Source organism: Trachurus japonicus, chromosome 15 (assembly GCF_045865225.1).
Source record: "Trachurus japonicus isolate A0001 chromosome 15, Traja_1.0".
NCBI lineage: Eukaryota > Metazoa > Chordata > Actinopteri > Carangiformes > Carangidae > Trachurus > Trachurus japonicus.
Window position 1 is genome coordinate 32,271,834 of NC_140921.1, and position 21,993 is coordinate 32,293,826.

General features: G+C 42.5%; 1 protein-coding gene and 1 pseudogene across 7 annotated transcripts in view; both read right to left on the reverse strand.

The window, feature by feature from the left end:
• Window positions 1–21,993, reverse strand: part of smap1 (small ArfGAP 1) — a 321,183-nt gene that overhangs the window by 95,041 nt on the left and 204,149 nt on the right. The window lies entirely within an intron of this gene.
• LOC146973958 (uncharacterized) lies at window positions 8,393–11,114 on the reverse strand (annotated as a pseudogene). The gene is made up of 8 exons (XR_015037798.1): window positions 10,830–11,114; window positions 10,580–10,716; window positions 10,356–10,449; window positions 9,813–10,150; window positions 9,513–9,571; window positions 9,101–9,235; window positions 8,825–8,952; window positions 8,393–8,714 (listed from the first exon to the last, which is right to left on the reverse strand). The product of XR_015037798.1 is annotated as an uncharacterized LOC146973958 (transcript).

The window sequence follows — 21,993 nt, forward strand, 5'->3', positions numbered from 1 at the left end:
GGCCGGCGGCCGGTCCGTCTCCCCCTCTGTCCTGAAGCACTGCCCTGACCAGCTAGCCCCAGTGTACACCTACATCTTCAACACCTCACTGGCACTGTGTCAGGTTCCAGCATGCTTCAAGGCATCAACCATCATACCCATCCCTAAGAAGGCCAAGGTCACAGGCCCCAATGACTGCAGACCCGTCGCTCTGACCTCTGTTCCCATGAAGGACCTGGAGTGCCTTGTCCTGGCCAACCTGAAGTCCATAACAGATCCTGCGCTGGACCCCCTGCAGTTTGCCTACAGAGCCAACAGATCCACGGAGGACACGGTGAACATGGCTCTGCACTACGTACTGGAACATCTGGACACTGCAGGCAACTATGCCAGGATCTTGTTCGTGGACTTCAGCTCGGCCTTCAACACTATCCTCCCATCCATCCTGGAGCTCCAGCAGGTGCCGACCCCCACCTGTAGGTGGATAACGGACTTTCTGACCAACAGGTCCCAGCGGGTGAAGCTGGGGAAGTGTACATCCAGCTCCAGAACCATCAGCACAGGCTCCCCACAGGGCTGCGTCCTGTCCCCCCCACTCTTCTCCCTGTACACCAACAGCTGCACCTCCCTCCACCCGTCGGTCAAGCTCCTGAAGTTTGCAGACGACACCACCCTGATCGGTCTCATCACCGGGGGGGACGAGTCTGCCTACAGGAGTGAGATCGAGCGGATGCGGAGCTGGTGCAGCTGCAACAACCTGGAGCTCAATGCTCAGAAGACAGTGGAGATGGTGGTGGATTTTAGGAGGAACGCAGTCCCACTCCCTCCCATCACACTGGGAGACGTCGTGGTGGCCCCCGTCGAGTCATGCTGCTTCCTGGGCATGACTGTCAGCCGGGATCTGAAGTGGGGCCTTAACAGCGAGGCCCTCCTGAAGAAGGCCCAGATGAGGATGTTCTTCCTTAGGCAGTTGAAAAAATTCAGGCTGCCAAGGAGTATGATGGTCCAGTTTTACACCGCCATCATAGAGTCCACCCTCACCCACTCCATCATCACCTGGTTTTCTGCTGCAGCTGCCAGGGACCTCACCAAGCTGCAGCGGGTCATTCATTCAGCGGAGAGGGCGATTGGCTGTCCCCTGCCCTCCCTCAAGTCCCTGCATGACACAAGGGCCCTAAGAAGGGCAAGGAAGATCATGGCCGACCCCTCCCACCCTGGCCACGGCCTCTTCATTCCGCTGCCGTCGGGAAGAAGGCTGCGTCTATTGAAGGCTGTAAAGTCCCGACACAGACAAAGCTTCTTCCCGTCGGCTGCCAGGCTTGTTAACAGCTCTGGCCCCCCTTTTCCTCACCCCCCTCCCCCTAAGCAATAACTAAATTTCAATGAACACAAACTGCACCTGCACTTTATAATTTAAACTGTCCATTGCATTTGTTATGTTTTCACTGTCCTGTCCTGTACGTATTTATTTATGTGAAAAGAAATGAACACACACACATCACCACAGAACGTTCCAATTATGTTTAAACATAAAATGGCAAATAAATGAATCTTGAATCTTGAATCTTCTTAGTTTTTTTTCTATTTTGTCTCTCTTTGTTCCTGTTTTCTCTGACTATACACTGACTGAGTCGTGGATTCATGTCATGTTAGGTAAAGAGAGCTGCTTTATTTCTGGGTGTATTAACTCTGAATATCAACAAGGACCAAAGGAAACTCAACTGAAGTGAAAAAACTGTCAGGAGGGGCTGGCCTCATCAGACCTGGGGTCAGATTTTCACACCAAGTCCGTTTTTTGTTGGGAGTTTTTTTTCGCCCCAAAATTGCTGCACATTTAAAAATAAATTAATTCTCCATCATGTTGCATCAATAATGTTTATATACTGACTCCGAAACTTTCGTCCATCATTAAAGTTTTCAGAACAGGTTCCATTTTCTGCGTTTTTCGCATAGTAAAAAGCCTTTCTGTCTGACCACTGACATCAGTGCTCCGAGGCTGTTAGATCCCAGCTGAGCTGCCTGTGTTTGTGTGTGTGTGTGTCATGGACATACTGCCAGCTGCTGTTCAGGATCACGGAAATTGTTCATCTTGTTTTTAACGTGTGGCTCCAGTAGAGCTAATAATCTATCAAACAGGACCACTGACATCCTAAAATAAAATGTTGAAGTGATCATTTACAAGCAGATCACCTCGCTCTTAAAGTCCTCTCAGGATTGGATGGACACCAATATTTTTCTCTCTTCTTTTTTCCATAATTGAGAGGACCACACAGTCATCCTCACTGCTTGACGACTTCTGTCTCCCTTTCCAAAGTTTGGAACAGAAAATAAAAAATGGACTTGGTGTGTAAAGACCTTAAGCCACGGTTGGATCTGCACAAAGCAGTTTAGTTCTTGACCATCTTAAGTTGGACTGGACTGGTACAATGCATTCTGGGTATTTTTTTTTAACTACAAAAGGTCAACTGACACACCATATCCACATGACATGGACATTTAACCATCAATTGTGAGTTTGTTAATCTGTTTTGTGTTGCTAGATTATTAGGGCCACGGGCCATCACACCGGGCACTGGTCCCTGCAGCATTGTTACAGCAATGCAAAAGTCCCATTGACTTTTGCATTGAAGTCAATGGGACGGGCATCTACAACGTCTACTGCTCAGGCATACTTTCACCTACAGACTTCATTTATACAGTAGGCACAAGTCTTGTGTATTGGCGTATTACTCCACGTTTTGATAGGTCAAATAGTTTTTGATCAATCCCTGATCAATGACCATGATCATTTTTGGAGAAATTATGAGATTATAATGGTTGTGTATTGCACAGAATGTTCGTGTCACAGTGGGTGACATCATCAGTTAGAGTGGGAGAAAGCCCAGAAAAACTCCAGATATTTTCTCTTTCCACACTCGGCCCAGCCACAATTTACACTCTACACACATATTTTTTTCAGAAAATTGTAGACAAACTTGTTCTGTCTCTCACCATGTGCTCAAAATATCAGAGAGACTTACAGAATTTACAGAATCAGTCTCTAAGTGTGGCCACGTCTGTCTCTGCTCCTCATTGACTCCAATACAAAGATTTTCTGAGAGAAGCAGAACGGACCGATGTTTTAAAACTGCCAGCGTCTCCAAAATATTTACTGTTGAAACACCAAATCGTACCAAATTTTTCAAGAAGTCCTTAGAGCACCGTTGATCTGTGTTTTGTTCTGATAGGAGTTACCGTTTTGTCACCGTGCCTTTTGCGAGACCGGTGCAGAGGCAGAAAATCACTCTTTTTCTCCACGTTTCTGTCTGCCTCAGCCTGGGGGGCCCCTATCGCCGTGGTAACCTCTGTGATTCTCAGGCCGGAGCTCGTTAACTTCATAAACAATCCACCTGGCGCTCGTTTAAATGTTTATAAACACAGACACACAACTAAATCAGACTGACACAGGATGCAGCTCATAACATGTGTCAAGTCAGTCACACACACACACACAGAGGGACAGCAGAGCTCCTCTGACAGCTCAGTCAGCTGCGGGTGAGTGACAGGTGACTTTTTTATTTTTTTATTTTAACAGCCTATAGCCGCACCGTCCGTACAGGTGAGGCACAACCAGGGCCGGTTCTAGGCAGGCATATATGAGGGGGCAGTCAGAAATGTGAAGGGGGCATCATGTGAAAACACATCATGCATCATGGGGGGGGGTGCATATACCTGAAGATGCATTGCAAACCCAGAGGGGATGAAAAAGGTGAGTAGCTAAACCCCTGTAGGGGGGTCTGGGGTCTCCCCCCCCAGAAAATTTTTGTGATTTTAAAATGTGAGTGAAGCATATACTCTGGGAAGTGGAGAGGGGGGGGGGGGGTGTCTACTATGGTCAAGATTTACAAAACTGAAAGGTAGTCTTATGAATACTAAAAAAAAAGAAAACGGAACAGAACATTTTAGAAAAGAACACTGTCCCTTTTTCGGCGGATTTTTGTGCTACTGCAGATAATTTTGTCAACTTGTAGGTTACATGCTGCTATTCCAACATGCCGCTATTTCGACATTGACTTCTAATTGTCGGAATAGCGGCATTAACATTATTTTTCAAGCGTCCCACTATTCCGACATTTTTTTTTTTTCATTGTCGGAGTAAAGGCACTTTACTACTTGTCAAACATTCCGCTTTTCCGACATTGATTGATTAGGCTACGTTATAGTCAAACGTGTCCTTCTGATTTTTTTTTTTTTCATCTGAGACACTGTTTCTCATACACAAATACATTGGCCTATTAGAGAAGAAAAAACAAACCCTCCAAGTTTACGTAAAAACACACTGGCAGCAGCGCCCCTGATCTGCAGCTACTGAGACTGTTATTACTCTGTCACCTGAGTTAACGAGGTGCACGTGTGTTTGGAGCTGACGAGAGAATAAAGAGTGAGACAACGCGGCCCTGAGGAGGAACTGTGAAGGACTCAGCTGTAATGGAAAATGGGGCAAATTACATAAGATTATTCTTCTTTCTGCTCCCTTTTGTTGAGATTTGGGAGGTTTTTGTTTTTATTGTAGCTTTGTTAAAATGCAAGATCATTTTTCTGACTGATTTATTGCCCGATGCCGTGTAGCTATCTCACTTTCTTTCCCCCGCCCTCAGCCCGTTGTCTTCGTTGTCACTTTGTTGTCGCTCCACAGAGCGCACATGGCTAATTAATATGCACGTGCTGACCATATATGGTTGTGTCTAGGCGTTCCGGGGACGGAGGTGTGTTCACGTGCGCAACTGCGCACCATTCTTCGATCCAGTTTGATTTATCAAAGTGAAATTGCAGAGAGTTGTGCACGCACAGTTTGATAGATCTGAAAAAGGTGTACACAGTAAAATCGCCAGTGTCAATATAACACTTAAAGAGTTAATTTTAACACTACCTCAGTGAACATATGGTCCCTATCTACAGAGTGTTAAATGTACACTGAACACAGAGTTAAATTTCCAGAGTCAATTTTACTCTGGTAAGAGTTAATGTTTTACACTACACTACACTGAGAAGTGTTAATCAAGTTTCACACTATGTAAGAAGTAACACCCATAGTGTTATTCACATTTAACACTAAAGAGTTAAGTGTTACGAAATAACTTTTCCAGTGTTAAACCTACTTTACACTATGTTGATTATGAAATTACTCCAAAGAGTGTTGATTTTTAACCAACTCCTACCAGTGTTACATATAATCTACTCTCTCCCAGTGATACGACACAGCTTAATCTTTGCGGGGGGGGGGGGACACACACACACACAAATCCATACCTTAATACATATTTTTATTCCAAGTAAACATGAAATATTGGCATTTAAATGTAAATATAATAACATGTAAAATCTCAAAATCTTATCAGTCCTCCATTATAAAAAACTTATTTTCAGTTGAACGCTGGAGAAAATCTCATGTTAAACTTCATAATACTGTATTGACATTTCTCACAGCCGTGAAAAATGTCTTTAAAGTGCATTTATAACGCTACACACTGAATCATTTTAGCAGTGTTCAAACATGAGCAGACTTTGCCATCACTGGAAACAATCAACCAAGTCAACCAAAATTTTCCAAATAGGTCACTGAATGAGATATAGTGTATGTGTACAGATGTTTTTCACAACAAATACAGACAAATGGAGGTCTGCAAAACTCTCCTTTACAAAAACCTTCATTGTGACTGGCAGAGATCTTGGTTGTAATCTATCAGTATGGTGACAGAAATGTATCTAAGGTTGAATAACAATAAATAACTTTTGCTTTAATAAAACAATCCACCCTCAGGAAACAATGACGAGTCAATGATTTCAGTGAGAGGGAATACAAAGTCAAAACCAGAAACTCTGGTTAAGGCTGCATCATATGGCAATATGGTACTACAAACAGGGAAACATCTGTTGAACCATATGCCATTTGAACATCCATTGGTTTAAAATAGAGCAATTCTTGAACACTGAACACCTTAGGTGCCTGGGATGGCTTGTACAAAACCTTAAATGCATGGAAATGTTCGTCAAAACAAATAGTTCCACACCGGAGCCAATAAGTACAACTTGCTCATCTTTCACTACAATAGTGCTGATCTTACAAAATACTGGTAACTCCTCATTAATCTCAAGACACACTACTAAACCAGGGCGATATTCAGAACCATAGTGCTTTACCCATTTCACCAAAAGAACATTGTCACATGTGTCTACATTTAGTTTGGCAGCAATTTCAGGACCTTCTTGCAAATCTGTAATCTGTAACATCTTCCCTGGACCAATAGTTACTCTGCTCAGGCTGAAAGATTCCCAATGCAAGGCCATGTATTTCTGGTGTTTTCTGGCCAACGTCTTTGTGATATTTTTGAAACTTTTGAGTTGAGTTTTGAAAAAGTTATGCTTTGCCTCGTAACGCATACACCACATGTGCAGGAGTGGTCCTATATTTCTTATACATCGAGGATAATGCGTCATGAAATGATGCTTAGGCAAGAGATTTCTAGTAGGAAACAGGCGTTTAAAAAGCTGATGATGGTCAATTGATGATGTGCTTCAGAAAGATGGTCATACCAGTTGTTAGGATGGGAGGAAAACACAATATTTACTATCTGCAGCAACAACATTAACAGATGCCAATACTCATTGTCTCTCTGCACTAGATCACCAAATATCAACGGCATGTTTCGCAGTAAACACCAGGACTGAATGGCGTTCAGGCCCAAATCATTGCTTCCATCAAGTAACTTGACTGCAGGGGGGCGATTTCTCCTCTCAGTGTACCCATAGTTGAATGACTCTATTCTACTGGCCAGTTCTTTAGCAGTTAAGAAGTTTTCCTGTAAATACTCCAATACGAGTTTCACTTCTAACTGTGCAACACCCTCTAAAATGTCATGCATGATGTCTACGGAAAAATTATCAGCTGTGTTGAAATACTGCAGAGTGTTTAACAAACATGAACGCTTCACACCAAATACATGAGGTAGCTGTGGATTTGTTTGTGCAGTATGACAATGTTCGGCAAGCATGTCTTTAGTCCGTAATATCACGTTTTGGTCATCTTCACAGAACACAGTTTGAAATTCACTCTTCTCAATGAATACAAAAACGACAGCAATTTCGGGCACTGAACGATTGCACAAACCCAAACATCCATGTTTACCAAGATTATCGCCGGTAACCTGCACAATACTGCCATGAACTGCATCTTTGAACAAGGGAACTTTGATCCCATCAGTTTCAAGCACTTTCAAGTCATTTATGATTGGCTCAAGGATGGTGTCAAAACCATAGGTTTTAATGTCCTGGGCATGAAAAAGTGCACACAAATGTATGTTGATTAAACATGAATTTAACTTTGGCGGAAAATTTCTCAGTGTAAAATATATCCCCCCCAATTTATGTATACCCTTTTTGGAGCCTAATGGATTAGCAGTCTCGAACTCATCAAAAAATAACTGAATTTGCAATGCATTCTTTTTTTGAGAAAAAAGAGGATGTCTCTTCACATACAACCCATCATTTATGTCAAAATACACACCGTCCTTGGGAGTGTGGCTTGACATAAACATATCACTGAGGTTTGGATTTCTGAGAATAGATTGTAATGTTTCTAGAATTGGAACATAGGCAAATTTGTCAGTTACAACTACTTGATCATAAGTTCCGGTGCTTCTGTTTCTTCTATTTTCAAATCTGACACCAAGTACTTTTTCAACAGGCTCAAAACAGTTTTCCATTTTTGTTCAAAATTATGCATTACGTTTTGATTCAGTGTTCAATGCAGTAAGAGGGTTTTCAAGTGTTTTAAAAGTTTGTTCAATTTTAGCTTTCACATCTGTATCCTGAGAAGATAAACATTTCAAAGCTGCATCTTTAGTTTGACTCTGTACCTCCATTATGACTTCTTCCATGGATGATACAAAATTGTTTAAAGTGGACTGGCCTTACACCAGCAACTTGAAGCTGCGCAATAGCAGATGCACACATATCACGAGTACTGATGTTGGGTGCTGGCAGGACATTTGAGCTACTGGCCGCTCCTTCAAAATGTTGTGACCGAGTATCATCTGCAGCATCATAACTGTCTACAATGTTATCAGTTTCAGCTTCACTCTCAATGTTCTCAGCATGTTTAGAGTTTAAATGTTTCCTGAAACCCTGAAAAGGTACTAAGAACATGACAACATCCTCTCTGTGCACATTTATGGCGAAGTGATTTACCTGGACATAAACCATGAATCAACCGCAGATGCCTCACAAGATCATTGGTTCCCACAAAATGTGAGTGGCAAACAAAAACAAATCAGGCCCATGATATCGATTAAGACTGAGTGAGATGGGAAAATCAATCAAATACAGATACAAGAGCTTTTAGTGAAAAGTGACAAATATGTTGCCCACCCATCTATTACCTAGTGCAGCAGCCTGGCCCTAACCTCAGCAACACGTGGGCTCTCCTGGACTTGACCAACATCTATGTTGTAAATGGTTGTCTGTATGAAGGTGTACATGTTGTGGAGCATCTGGTTGTACATGGTACCAAATACAAAGTGTGCTTTAAAGAGTCGTCAAAAGCTCCTAGGGTACTGGTTGACTTGCACGGTATGACCTGCTTGTCCAGAATAATGAAGAACTCATGGATAGTGCTCCTCTTCATTCCAACAGCAAGAAGATACGGTTGAGTGGTGCATTTGATTGCATCTAACATGTTCTTGAAGACTGGTTCCACTCTGAGGATAAAGAAGATGTCAAAATTAAAAGTTGAAAATCACAGATTAAAAACTGTCCCGTTCTCTTATTGCCATCTGTAAAGATAATCTTCATAAGCAATAACACAAACCTTCTTGAACACGACAAGCTGTTTCTCAGCTTGAGCTGCAGACACCTTGCCTGGTCTTCTCCGGCCTTGGGCTGAAGGAGGTATCAGGTGGAGGAGGAGGATAATGGATGCCAGATCGCTGTCCCAGCCTGTATTTAGAAAGAACAGCAAAATGTACTGTGTTATAATTTAAAAAACACCATTATTTTGAATTACAGCTGTAACAAAAAGATGAGGGAATAAAACAGGAAAAGAAATCAACCCCCTAACCCCCCCCCAAAAAAAAACACACACTACCAAGGGCAAGAGTGTCATCAATTTCCTCTTCATCCGGTGTAGCTTCAGCACAATGGATAAGCTCTTCAAGGTCACTTGTAGAAGGGAGAGCCTTACACTGATCAATCACCTTTTGCTTGAATGTTTGTTGGCCACCTAGATAGAGAAAAAAAGTTATTTTATGATCAAGAAATTCAAACACCCATAGATAGTGAGAAACAGAGAAGATCAATGTTAATTTACTAGAATAATAAAAACTGAGTGCCACAAATATCAAGGAACCATATTTCCATTGGCATATTAACATGGCAATGCCAAATCCCAGAATTTCCCACTGTAAGGTAAGTGTAGATGTGACACAGAATGAAAACAATGGCCATTTGGAAGACCTCCTCATAAACCCTCAGCTGAAACCACTACTGTTGTGACTAACCTTTCCATAAATCTTGCAGCTACACCTTCTCCAAACTGCAGGATGAAGTCTTGCTCAATCTGCAACAGAAAGATGAAATACCAAAAGCTTTTTTAATTGGGACTGACTGGAAAAATATTACGTTTTATATTTAGCAGTTGAGCAGATACAGTATGTATGTATACACCTAAATGTATGGATGTGCAAACAGTTTGAAAGTATATTTATTCAATTCAAGAGATTGAGAGATAAATGTTGCTGTTAACAGTAATTCACACTGAAAGGACAATTGCATGTTTTAATGCAAAAAAATTCAATTACCAGGCCTTTGACATCTTTGAAGCGGGGAAATTCAGTCAGGACATCTGAGGATTTCTCTTCATCGAGGACCATTACTGCGACGATGTTGAAACGTCATTTTTCATCTTCTGCTTGATAGTAGCCTCGTCAGTACAGTATCTCATTAAGGCCACGGCCTCCTTGCATTGCTCTTCATTTAAGGTCATCTCAGGACTAAAGGAAGCCGCTCTTCTGGCTACTGGCCCTCCACTCAGCTGACGTGATGATCCTCTGCTCTCTGATGAAGCACTTCTTCTTTGTACAGTTTTAAGCCGCCATGCCAGATAGCCACTGCCACTTTCACCATCATAGAAATGTTCCTTCGAAAATACAAAAAGTTTATTAGTTCAGACAGCAGCAAGATAGTTGAAATTAAGGAGTTATATTTATTAAATGTAAAACTGGATCATTGGTGTGGAAATATAAATGCAACATTTTCATTTTTAAAATCAGTTCTCTAAACTATTTTATTAGCACATGCCACAATAATTTGCTCTCAGTCTGCAAACCCTTTAAAATGCTTACATATCCATTTTTAGAGTAGGGATCCATCAAGTACGGGAAGAGCTCAACTATGCCTCGAGCGTACATCTCTCTCACATTCCGTGGCGGGGCCGTCCTGACAAGAGTAAACTCAATACTGTTAAATGACATACTTCCAATGATTTCAAACAAAGCCAATAACAAGAACATAATAAATGTTTTCAGCACAAACACAGAAAAAAAGTTCATAGAGACAACCAAATTACCCATGTGCTTCTGTCATATCAGCCACAAGTATGTTGACCATTTGTCGGCGTGAGGAGTCGGTCAGACTTTTAGTGCGGTGGTACTCTTTGATGATACGGTCACCCCCAGGTCTCCTTGTTAGCGCCAATTCAACCACCTGTGAAGTGGACAAGCTTTTCACAACTGACAATACATACACTTAAAAATCTAACAAAACATGGTAAACTCCAGAGTAAAGAATTGCAAAAAAGATTTCCTACACCAACTTACACGTTTGGCCTCTTCATCTGCCCTCTGTCGCTTTCTGGATGGACTTTCACTCGCCTCCAGTACGATTGTGTCATCTGAGTTGCAGGACATGATTTCGAGGATGACTGTGTCATCACTGCTACAAGCAGACAGTGCACTGGAATTTGCATCATGGGAACTGCTGGACAAAGTTTCCTTGAAATCTGTAGTTCAGGAGAAAGAGACAGGACAGAATAATACCAATTTGTTTTATTTTGTAACAATAAAAAAAGTTGAGTTCATCATTACATTCCATGGATTATAGTGAGCAACTATACCGTCAACAAAACTTGATGGTTAGTATGCCAGTGTTGGGCTTGCTGCGCTATGTCAGTGAAGACCTCTGCGTCCACCTCAGTTCCTGTTTCATCAAAAACCTTGACACCTTCATTGACTGGCGGAACTGAGAACTTCAAGAAAGCTATGACCAAAAAAACAAAACAAGATTTCAATCGATACAAAATGCTCAAGATTAACCAAGGCCATTCTCCAAAAACACATTGATGCATTAGTAGCATGGTCTGAGGTGCAAACAGGCACTGATGCAGGCATCTTTCAATGGTGTACAACTTAACAACTTACCACCAACCACAAAACTCAGATCTTAATTGCTGACCCCTTAACATGCCCATAGGGTAGCTTGCCAAAAGGTTAAGACAATGATTATTTTCAATTAAAAAAAACAACAACAAAAAAAAACAATGAACACACCAACATGCTTAGTTCCTTTAGTTTTACCAACGGTGTGCAACTGACAGTGTCATACTGGGTACATCTTACCAGAATTTAAGAATTCCTCAAAGCTTGGCTCTTTTATCTTGACATATTTCTGTGTATTGTAGATTCTGTTTTGATCAACATGATGGTATCTGCAAAGACAGCAAACTGAAATCTTACATTATGATACACAACACCAGTACAAGCCATGACAACCTGAAAAATTGCCTATTTCAGCTTTAAAAATCACAAACACAATTCAATTTTATATCAAGTAGCCTACATCAACTTATTACTTACCACCAGTGCACTACAGTACATTCTGAAAGAAAAAAAGAAATGAAAATATGCATATTAAGTAGGCTAAACCTGATATTCTCAGAGCAAATTAAAACCCCTGAAAGATGGATAACATAGCCTAACTGTTTTAAAATAGTTTCCCCCCAGAAAAACGTGTAACTCATCTACTTTTTGGACTAGAGTGAAAACACATGTGTCTGAACACGAACCGAGTGCTGCGCACCGTGCGAAAGCAGCTTAAACCAGCCTCGTAGCGCTGCTGCTCTGGCTAACAGCTAAAGGCTAACGGCTAACAGCTAACAGCAGCTGACTGAGCCTCTTGGAGCCGCGGCTCGGTTCACGTTAACTAGGATCGAATTGGTGCATTCCTCTCAGTCTGCCGGTGAAACAGCGGGTCCAATGAGCATGTCCGCATGTCCGTGACATGTCCCTGTATGCTCAACCAAATTGTGACGTGACGCTAAAGCGATTTGCTCGGCTCAAATATAAATAATAAATACGACTGCGTCGACGAATTTTTGTCGTCATTTTACTGAAAAAAATGTGCAAGTATGACACTTAACACACCACAACAGCCCGTCCTCGCTGACATTAAGGTTACCTCGTGTCGTTTTTGTTCAGTTTGGTGTTGCGTGGTCAGCCATGTGGCTGGTACATTTAAGCTAACCACCGACCCGATATCACGTTAGCCATTTGAAATGCGGTATTTGAAGACACGTAGTAGTACCAACATTGACTAATGTGGTAAATGACTACGTCCCTTTATTCTTATACAAAAAACAACAACGGCAATAGTTTATCTAACTTAGAAAAACTTACCACAGTATCGATGCAACGAAGATGGCGATGCCAGAGTCCACCTGGAGTCCACGTTCTCAGTTTGACCGGGGAAGTTGATGGGCGGAGCTTTTCAGAGTATTTTCTTTTTAACACTGGGTGTTGATTTAACTCTGAGAGAGTCAATGACACTGACAGAGTAAAACCACAGTCAACTCCGATTATTTTCACCAACACTGGACGTTTTTTTGTTCAATTTTACTCTGTCCATTGTTGGAATAACTACGTAAGAATTAAAATACTTTGACACTGCATTTTTTACACTGGCAAATTTACTGTGTAGCTAAATATTTTGGGTGTCTTTTCGCCGTAGGCCTAAGCAAAACATTTAGTAGCAGCAGTTTTACACTGCTTACTTACAGTTTTGATAAATGAGGCCCCAGGCCCTAGCCCAGCCGCTTCTCCGCGGCTCATCCGCGGCGCTGTCCATGGTGCTGAAGGTGACAGGTTAACTTGACAAACAAACTGCAGCATAGTTCTGTTTGTTTATCATGTGCGTCAGTTTTGTTTGTGACTTGATAGTTTAGTTGTTGAGATTAAGAACATCACTCCCTCATCAAACCAGTGATAGGCTTGCTTAAAAGAAAAGAGAGAGAGAGACGCGCCTGGGTATCGCAGCTGTAAAAAAAAAAAAAAAAAAAAAAGAAAGAAAGGGAAAAAAAAAAAAAGGAATAGCTGTATCAAAAAGTGTCGGACTACCGGCATGTCTAGATAGAGGGATGTCTGAATAGCGGGCGGACCCCCAACTGAACTTCTTTCTCTTTGGTAATATACACATTTTTTGAGTAGGCCTATATTAAAATGTGCTTTCTCAACTTCTAAAATTTGGATTTGAGGGGGCAAGACATTTATTTGAGGGGGCACTGCCCCCTCTTGCCCCGCGTAGAGCCGGCCCCGGGCACAACGTTTGTTGTCTGGCCCTCCTTCACGGGGACTGCTGCATAACTGGTCTGGCACATACGGCTACTGTAGGATAAGTTGTTTTTGTTTTTTTTGCTGCGAAATATGACTGAAGGCCCGTATGGAAGTCTGCTTATGTCGACACGCCCCCATGAGTTGACTGAGCTAATTAAAAAAAATAAAATAACAGCAGTTCTTCTCTCAGAAACATGCAGAGAGGCAGAGCAGCCTTGATTCTTTCTTGACTCAGAATACAGTTTTTCTTTAAAGGAAAGCTTTCATTGTGTGTTTTCTTCATTGCATTGCAATAGCCTATTTAAAGTGATAATAAACAACTAATCAATAGGTACTGTATGCTAATAAAGGAGTGATAATAATACAGTAAATGCTTTGAATTTCTTAGATTTAGCTGTGCAGTATTCTTAGTAGACTGGATAGCAGCAGATGATAGAAGGGTCATTACAACCAGAAGAGACAGGAGACTTTTATTTTTTAGAGACTTGAGACTTGACTGAAAAAAAGACTTGTGAACATCTCTGAGTAACAGAATACAGAATACAGAATAGAAGGAGTGTTTCGTTTGTTAGTTTTGCAATGTTAAGGTTTCCCAATTTGGAATGTTTTGATTATTCAATAAGATTACAATTTATTTGGCTTTGGCTTCTTTTCTAAGCATGTATTGCTATAAAATACTGTTATCTCAATGAAAAGTGCTGAAACTGATGTACGTATATGTAGCGAAAAGAGGCAACTTATTATTTGGCCGGTAAAAAATGTACTTGGCCGGTAGATCTTTTCATCTACCGGTCCCCTTGGCAGGTGAGCCAAAAAGTTAGTTTACAGCCCTGCACACAAACACACACACACACACACACACACACACACACACACACACACACACACAGGTAACCTAATGTGATTACAGCTCCTCCATATCAGTGCTTATAGAAAGATGAGAGAGATGTGTCTGATCAGCTCTGTCTTGACCTTAAGATCGTGGGTTTGATTCCCGTGTAATAATTCCCTCAAATTAGACACATCTGTTGATGAGAACCAGGCCTTTCAATGAAATGATCTGAATTGCATTGCATTAAAGCCCCAGTATGTAGGAATTCCCCCCATCTAGCGGTGCGGTTGCATATCTGAACGTATCTTGATCTTGCATTCACGTGAAGTTGGGCAGACGTCAGACAGACAACAGACGCTGCATGTAACAGGATAAACAAGCGTCTATGTAAACAAGTGGTCCGCCAGCATGAGGCAAAACAATACAGGCGTGACAATATGTTGTCATGGTGATGTGGTATTGTTTTATCGTCTTTCTCTGGTGGAGTAAAAAGACATCCGGTTGGTTTGCCGACGGCCGTCTGCCTGACTGCACTTGAATGCAACACCAGTGCCTCCGTCCTTCCTCACACTACACAGTAGTGACAGTTTTAACAGGTTTCCGTGGTTACCTACGGTCACGCTGCCACTCAACGTAAAAAATGGCGATGCAACATGGCCGCCTCGGTTCGGTGCGCCCCTCTTCCCTTGTATATTTGTAACGACTTGTAACAACTCATTCTAATGTACGAGAAAGCTTCATTTTTATGCGGGTGTGATTCGACTTAAGTGAAATACGTATTTATGAAAGACATATTTGATTTTTGCTAATAAAAAGCCAAATAAGTTACATACTGGGGCTTTAAGCTGCAGTTTCAAAGGCAACTCAAAGAGATTACATTTCCATTCAAACACAGTCAAATCTAAGTAATTCTCTTACACATTCAAACAGAGAAAATCCAGATGTTGGAGCGGTCCATGCAGAGCCCAGAGCTTTACCCAGTAGTTATGTTATGGAATGATCTGAAGACTCACACCAGGCATCTTCAGAGCTTGTATGAAATGAATACGTTCTGTAGATCATTGTGTTGTTGTCTAATCAGCAGTACTAAAAGAGCTTAGTGTTACTGCTGCCAGAAGGAGATCCACCACTCGCTAAAGTTAAGGTTCACTTCCCTATTTTCTACCTGTTGGGGTTATCCCAACTATAAGTAATTTATTAAGAATTATTATGATGCCTCACACGGGGCACCATTATGTTGTGCTCTAGCACAACTTATAAGAAAGGTGTATTAAGAATTATTATTAAGAGGGTTATTGGCTATCAAATTAGTAAAATATCAATACCAAAATATCAATAATTACTATAAAAATTATTAATGGGATTTAATTTTATTGAATCCACCTCGGGGCACCAGACTGCCAATGTACCAAAATCAGTCTCATAAGGGTGTGTGTGTGTGTGTGTGTGTGTGTGTGTGTGTGTGTGTGTGTGTGTGTGTGTGTGTGTGCGTGTTTGTGAGAGTGTATGACTATGATGGGTGACTATGTGTCTGTGAGGTGTGAAGTGTGACCTCAGACAATGGAAAAGATGGAGGGCGGTTGCTTTGTCCTGAGACAAAGCGAGTTACAACCAAATGGCCTCCAAGATGGCCTCTAAGGCCAACCACATGTGATGTGGGGGAGGTGAACAAAGGTGTCCCTTTGTTCAACACTCAGGTCACAAACTAAACATACAGCAGTGAAGATTAGGCTCTAACCGACAACAACAACAACAACAACAACCAGGGATGCAAACGGGTCAGGACCAAAAAAGAGAGGAGGGGGGGGGTGCTCACCATTAACAAATAAGTACATTACAATATCACGGAAAAGTCAATTTCCAGTAGTTCAACCCCAACCAAGTATTGAGTGCATATAGATGGACATAGTTTTCAGAAGGCCAACATTTCTATATTAAAAATGCTTAAAAAAAAAAAAATCCTTTGCAATATTTCCATTTGACATACTGATTTTTAGGTCTTCACTGAATGTTAGTCATAATTATTACTATTAAAATAAACTGAATAAATAAAGACATGGGATGTTTCATTCAGTGTGTAATGGACATATATATAATGTGTTAGTTTCACTTTAATTGAACACATTCTACATCGCTGAGGTGACGTCTTTCCACTCAGGGCTTCCTTCACCTCTGAAACGGGGCAGAGCTCCGTGGAAAACACCTGCCTGACACAGCAACGTAGGGAACCGTGCATGTCCGCGGCGCACAGCTCCACAGACATGCACGGGGGGAAAAACACCGTCGCCGATGCACTACGCGCCGCTTTAATGAGTGCGCATGTCGCGCGTCTACATCGGAGGTCGGCTGTTACCAGTATAATCAGAGACAACCATGAATGAGTTTGCCTCAGTTTCACCTGATTGTCACTGTCAGCCTGTTAGAAAAACATTTTACTGACCCCAGCTGAACCCCCCCCCCCCTCCCTCCCAAAAACAAAAACTCTTCGGATCTGAACGATTCACACAAGTCATCTAATTGGTCATGAAAAAAGTGAGTTTCGCTTTTCGGCGCGCTGTTTGCATCCCTGAACAACAAAGCTCAAGTATTTAAACTGATTTCAATCAATACATACATTGGCATGGTTGAAGTACTCTATGCTTAGTCAAGGTGCAAGGTAAGCTAACTAGGCCCAGTTACGTTACCAAGTCCTGTTGTGGCAGTCAAGTCCAGTGATTGTGTCTCTGTCCAGTGAACTACAGCCGTCCTGGCTGTGTAGTTTGAGTTCCGTTGAGGAGAGTCCTTCTCCTTGCAGAGTTGGTTGGTTGTTCTGCTTGGCGTTGTGGCTCCTTCCTCGTTGACTCAACTATCAGACCTTGTGTAGTGCTAGTTGGTTCTTGTTCTTTAATCCGTTGGTAGGCATTCGCGTCGCTGCCAAGGGTTGCTCCAGTGTAGGCGTCTGCCTTGTGCAGGCCTCACGGAGGTTGGAGAGTTGTAGCAGTAACTCCAGGTGAGGAGCTGAGAGGAGCGGCAACTCCTTCTGAAGAGCGGGCAAGAGAAGAGACGAAGAGAGAGAGAGAAGAAGCGAACTTCTCCTTTTTATATTGCCTGTGACCTCACAGGTCCTGTGGCCATACCTGACCAATGGGGGGTCAGTAGTGGAGGTTTCACACCTAGGTGCGAAGAGGTGAAGGATTGAGTTCAATGGTTTTCCTTTGTCTGAGAGACAAAGAAGCCATGCGGCCTTGTCCTCCATTTTGACTGGGCTGAGTCCCAACATCCCCCCTTTGGTCTCAGGATCCCACGTGATGTGTGATCCTGTGAGCACCATAGTCCATAGTCCATTCAAAATGTCTGGGCAGTTCACAAACCAACTGGGCATTTGGTTTCTATCTATCTTGACTAAGCATAGACAGACTACAGAACAAAATCCACTTACATACAGAATGAAACATAACACACAACAAATAACATCTTCTAGTTATTCATAAGTGTAAGTGATGCTATGGTGAGAAAGGGGGTGGCACCTGGAATGACATGTCATTATAGGTGTCTAACAGTAAATACAAAGCCATTAATAAGATACTGCAGAGGAGTCGATCCAAGATTACTTGCAGAAATCACAGTGATGGCTGAATCAAATCAGAATTTGCTGTTGTTGCCAACAAAACCATGCTGAGCTCTAACTGTAAGAAAATCAAGGAATCCTGTACTAGTACTTGTTTGACTGTCTGTGGTGTGAGGAGGAAGCTCTGGAGCTTTTGTGTCTTTGGTGTTTCCTCACATGTGGCTCAGGGCTGTAACGCTCCTGGTAGCTGGAGACAGAGAGGCATTCAGAAGCACTGTCACTATCTGAAAGGTGCTGACCATGTTCTTCACTGTGGTCAGAGATGCTGTCATCTGATTGGGCATAGTTTTGGGCCACAATTTCATCATAAGGCTTCCTACAGCTTCTACTGTGTGAATGCCTATCTCTATGCAGCTGGTGGACACGGCGGTTGCACTCAGTGTCTGGACGTGGCCGTCTGTTACCCCCCTTTGGCGTGTTGCGAGGGTGAGGTCTTGAGCTTGCAGGTCTGTCACGTGACACATGGGTGCTTGAGCTGCTGGGCTCAGTTGTTTGCCCCTGTGTTTTGGAAGAGACGAGAGTTTCCCAGGCAACCTGTGTCATCTTCCTTACTTCCTGCGTGGTGGGCTTACCAGTATGTGTCATGAGTGTGACGTGAGTGCGTATAGAGGGGTGAAGGTTTTTCACAAACAGGGACCTGAAAGTGGAGCTTTCCTCCATGCCTGGGGCGCTCTTTCCCTGAAAATACGCATATCTGAAACGTCTGAAAAAGTTTCTGGGATGCTCAAGACGGGAGTGTTTAATTTGAGAAGCTGCAACTATTCCTGAGATCTCATCAGCAGGAGAAGAGAATTCCTCTAATAGTGCCTGACAAAGATCATGGTAGTTGTCTCTGACTCTGGGAGGAAGTGACTATATAAACTTGTGAACAGCTTTTGAGCTGGTTTTCCACACAAGTTTGACTTTCTCCCTGTGGGTCGCGCTTGGTAAGTCAACTAGGCTGTTGTCTAGTTCACTGAAGTAATCATTGATGTTCTGATCACCATTGTCGGGATCAAACGGCTCAACGTCTTTAGCTATGAACTCAAGCACTTCAAGGCAGGGGCACTGGGTGGTCCTGTCGGATGAAGGCGAGACTAAGCTATCCTGGACATCTACCGTCTGTGCTCTGGGTCTTACAGGTGGGAAGACAGGGACTGAACACCTGTCATCACTCTCCTGGTGCTGCAGGGAAGAGGGTGGACAGCTCTGAGATGTTCTAGTCCCCCCTCTGGAGGGATGAGCACAGATGAAAGCCTGATTAACTGGCTGAGGAGAACAAGATGCACTATACACGCTAGATACTACACTACATGTCTCCTCACTATCTACATCAGGAAGATGGGAAGTCAGGTGGCTGTTACCTCGACACCTTAGTGGAGGTTGGGGAGCTGACTTAGTTCCCAAGGACTTAAGGTCAGGTGGGGAATGTTCCCATCTGCATGGAGAAGGAGTTAACCTTTCTCCAAGGGAGGAGTGTGAGTCAGAGTAACCGGAATCACTTTGTCTGAAAGACTGTGGAGAGTCAGAGCGTTCTGACCTAAGTTTAAACAACTCCTCCTTCTGTGAGCAGAGATCTAACTCTGTTGAGTCCAAATTTTCTAGGTAACGTAAAGCTTTCTGGTTTGCTGTCTTCACTTCTTGAAGTAGACTAGCATTTTGCACTCTTAGGGACTCTACCTCTTGTTCCAGAGCTGCTTGGGTCTGAGCTGAAAGACTGGTCTGTCTGTGGAGGATCAGAAGCATGCATCGTAACAATGGGCCCTTGGATGCTGTCTGAGCATCACACCTGTCATTAAGTAGCAAGTCCAATTCTTTCCTACACTCACTGAGATTCAACTTGTTGATGAGTTCAGAGTAGCCGGGGTTTAGGCTCTGAGCCAGGGAAGACATGAACTGCTCTACAGAGGGGTTCTCCATTGTTACTCTGGGAGGTGAGATTAAGCAAATATGAGAAACCTATAAAGCAAAGCAAATTGTTTGCAGTGGTGTTGCTTGGCAGACACCTTGTAGTGTAGCTTTGGCTATGCACTACTCTAGTGGTTTCTTACAGTAACTCAAGCTGGGAGTGACAGCAAGGTACAAAACTTCACAGGGCTGGCAGCACACTGTGGCTCTATCTTCAAGCTCTATTCTTAATCAGGTTGAAATGCATGGCAGAGACAACCGGTACAAGCTCTCTAGGTTACACAGGGCCGGCGGCACGCTGCGTCTTCAAGTTAAGGGTAAGGGGAGCACTTAGCTAAACAACCAATTTTGAAAGTTCAAACAAAGTAGCATTAAATACGTGGTATTCAAATACGGGACAGGAATTCTTAAAGTTCCTACAGAGAACTGGAAAGACTAGCAACAGTCGCACATTCTTGATGCAGCACAATGGGCTTAATTCTCATGGAGTTTTAGCAAAACTCCGGAATAAATCAAAATAGGCCTATTTCACGACTTCCGGGTTTAGGTACTTCCGGTTTCCGTTACAGGGTAAAACTAATTCCGGTCGCGGAAGCGCAATGGCTGAATCCAAAAATAAAAGCTTCTGCTGCGTAATATAATACATCCATGTGCGTACCTCAGTGTACAAATTCTAGACAAAAACAGCCGTACTTGCATTTCCATGAGTTTCCGAAAGAAAGACCTGAGAAAGAAGTGGGTTTTGGCTACTGCTAAAAAAAACAAACAGCATAGACCAGCAGCATTTCCATGCTGGTTTTTCTAGCAGGGTAGGCTATACGAAGAGATGATGGAAAAGACTTTGTTTAGCTTGCTTTTGAACGGCAAAATATTAAAACTAAACCGTACACTGGTTTACAACCGTCCAACAAAACCTCCTTGCTTCAATGTTGTCACTGTCCAAATGGAAGATTAGCAGCTAATCATTAGCCTACTGTAATAATGCCATACATAAAACATATTAAGCGGCAATATGTATTTAATCATCAAAGATGTTCACTCAAACCCACATTATTTGAAACAACCTTCAAGCCACATACAGCCAGTACCACTACTAAGCATAAAGTCCGCTAGCTTAATGCTAACTGAGCATAACGTCCGCTAGCTTAATGCTAACGACGGGCTAACAAATTAGCATCGCTATCGCCGTTCAGCAGCAGTAGCAGTAAAGCTGCTAAACGTTTTAATATTCTTTAATGTGAGAACATGGCCGTTAAATCCGCAGCCTGTTGTCAGTTTATCCAGATATTGCCTGTTAGGAAATGTGCTTGTTTTGGGAGAAATGCAGAGGGAGCAGCGACCGGGGGCTAGTAGGCAGCGACCGGGGGCTAGCAGGCAGCGAGCGGGGGCTAGCAGGCAGCGACCGGGGGCTAGTAGGCAGATGCTCGTAGCTACATCCACTCTGTCAGTCGCTCTAGCAGCAGCTGACCGGACCGGATGTAGATTTACCCTGTGTGACGTCACTTCCGAATCTCGTGAAATAGGCCAATTCAGCACAATTCACTTTCTGCATGTAAAGTCAGAGGTCTACTCATGTAGCAGACTCTGTTTTAGGCAACATTTGGGTTAGTTCAGTTTTGGATTACACTTTCAGTAATGTCCAAATTTTGCTCACAATTAATATTGTACAAATGTGAATAAATGCCAACAGTACACAGCCTCGGACGGGGCACCATTATGTTGGGGTTATCCCAACTATAAGTAATTTATTAAGAATTATTATGATGCCTCACACGGGGCACCATTATGTTGTGCTCTAGCACAACTTATAAGAAAAGTGTTATTAAGAACTATTACAAAGGGGGCACCATTTATGTTGGGGTTTAGCCCAACTATAAGTAAGGTGTATTAAGAATTATTATTAAGAGGGGTATTGGCTATCAAATTAGTAAAATATCAATACCAAAATATCAATAATTACTATAAAAATTATTAATGGGATTTAATTTTATTAAATCCACCTCAGGGCACCAGACAGCCAATGTACCAAAATCAGTCTCATAAGGGTGTGC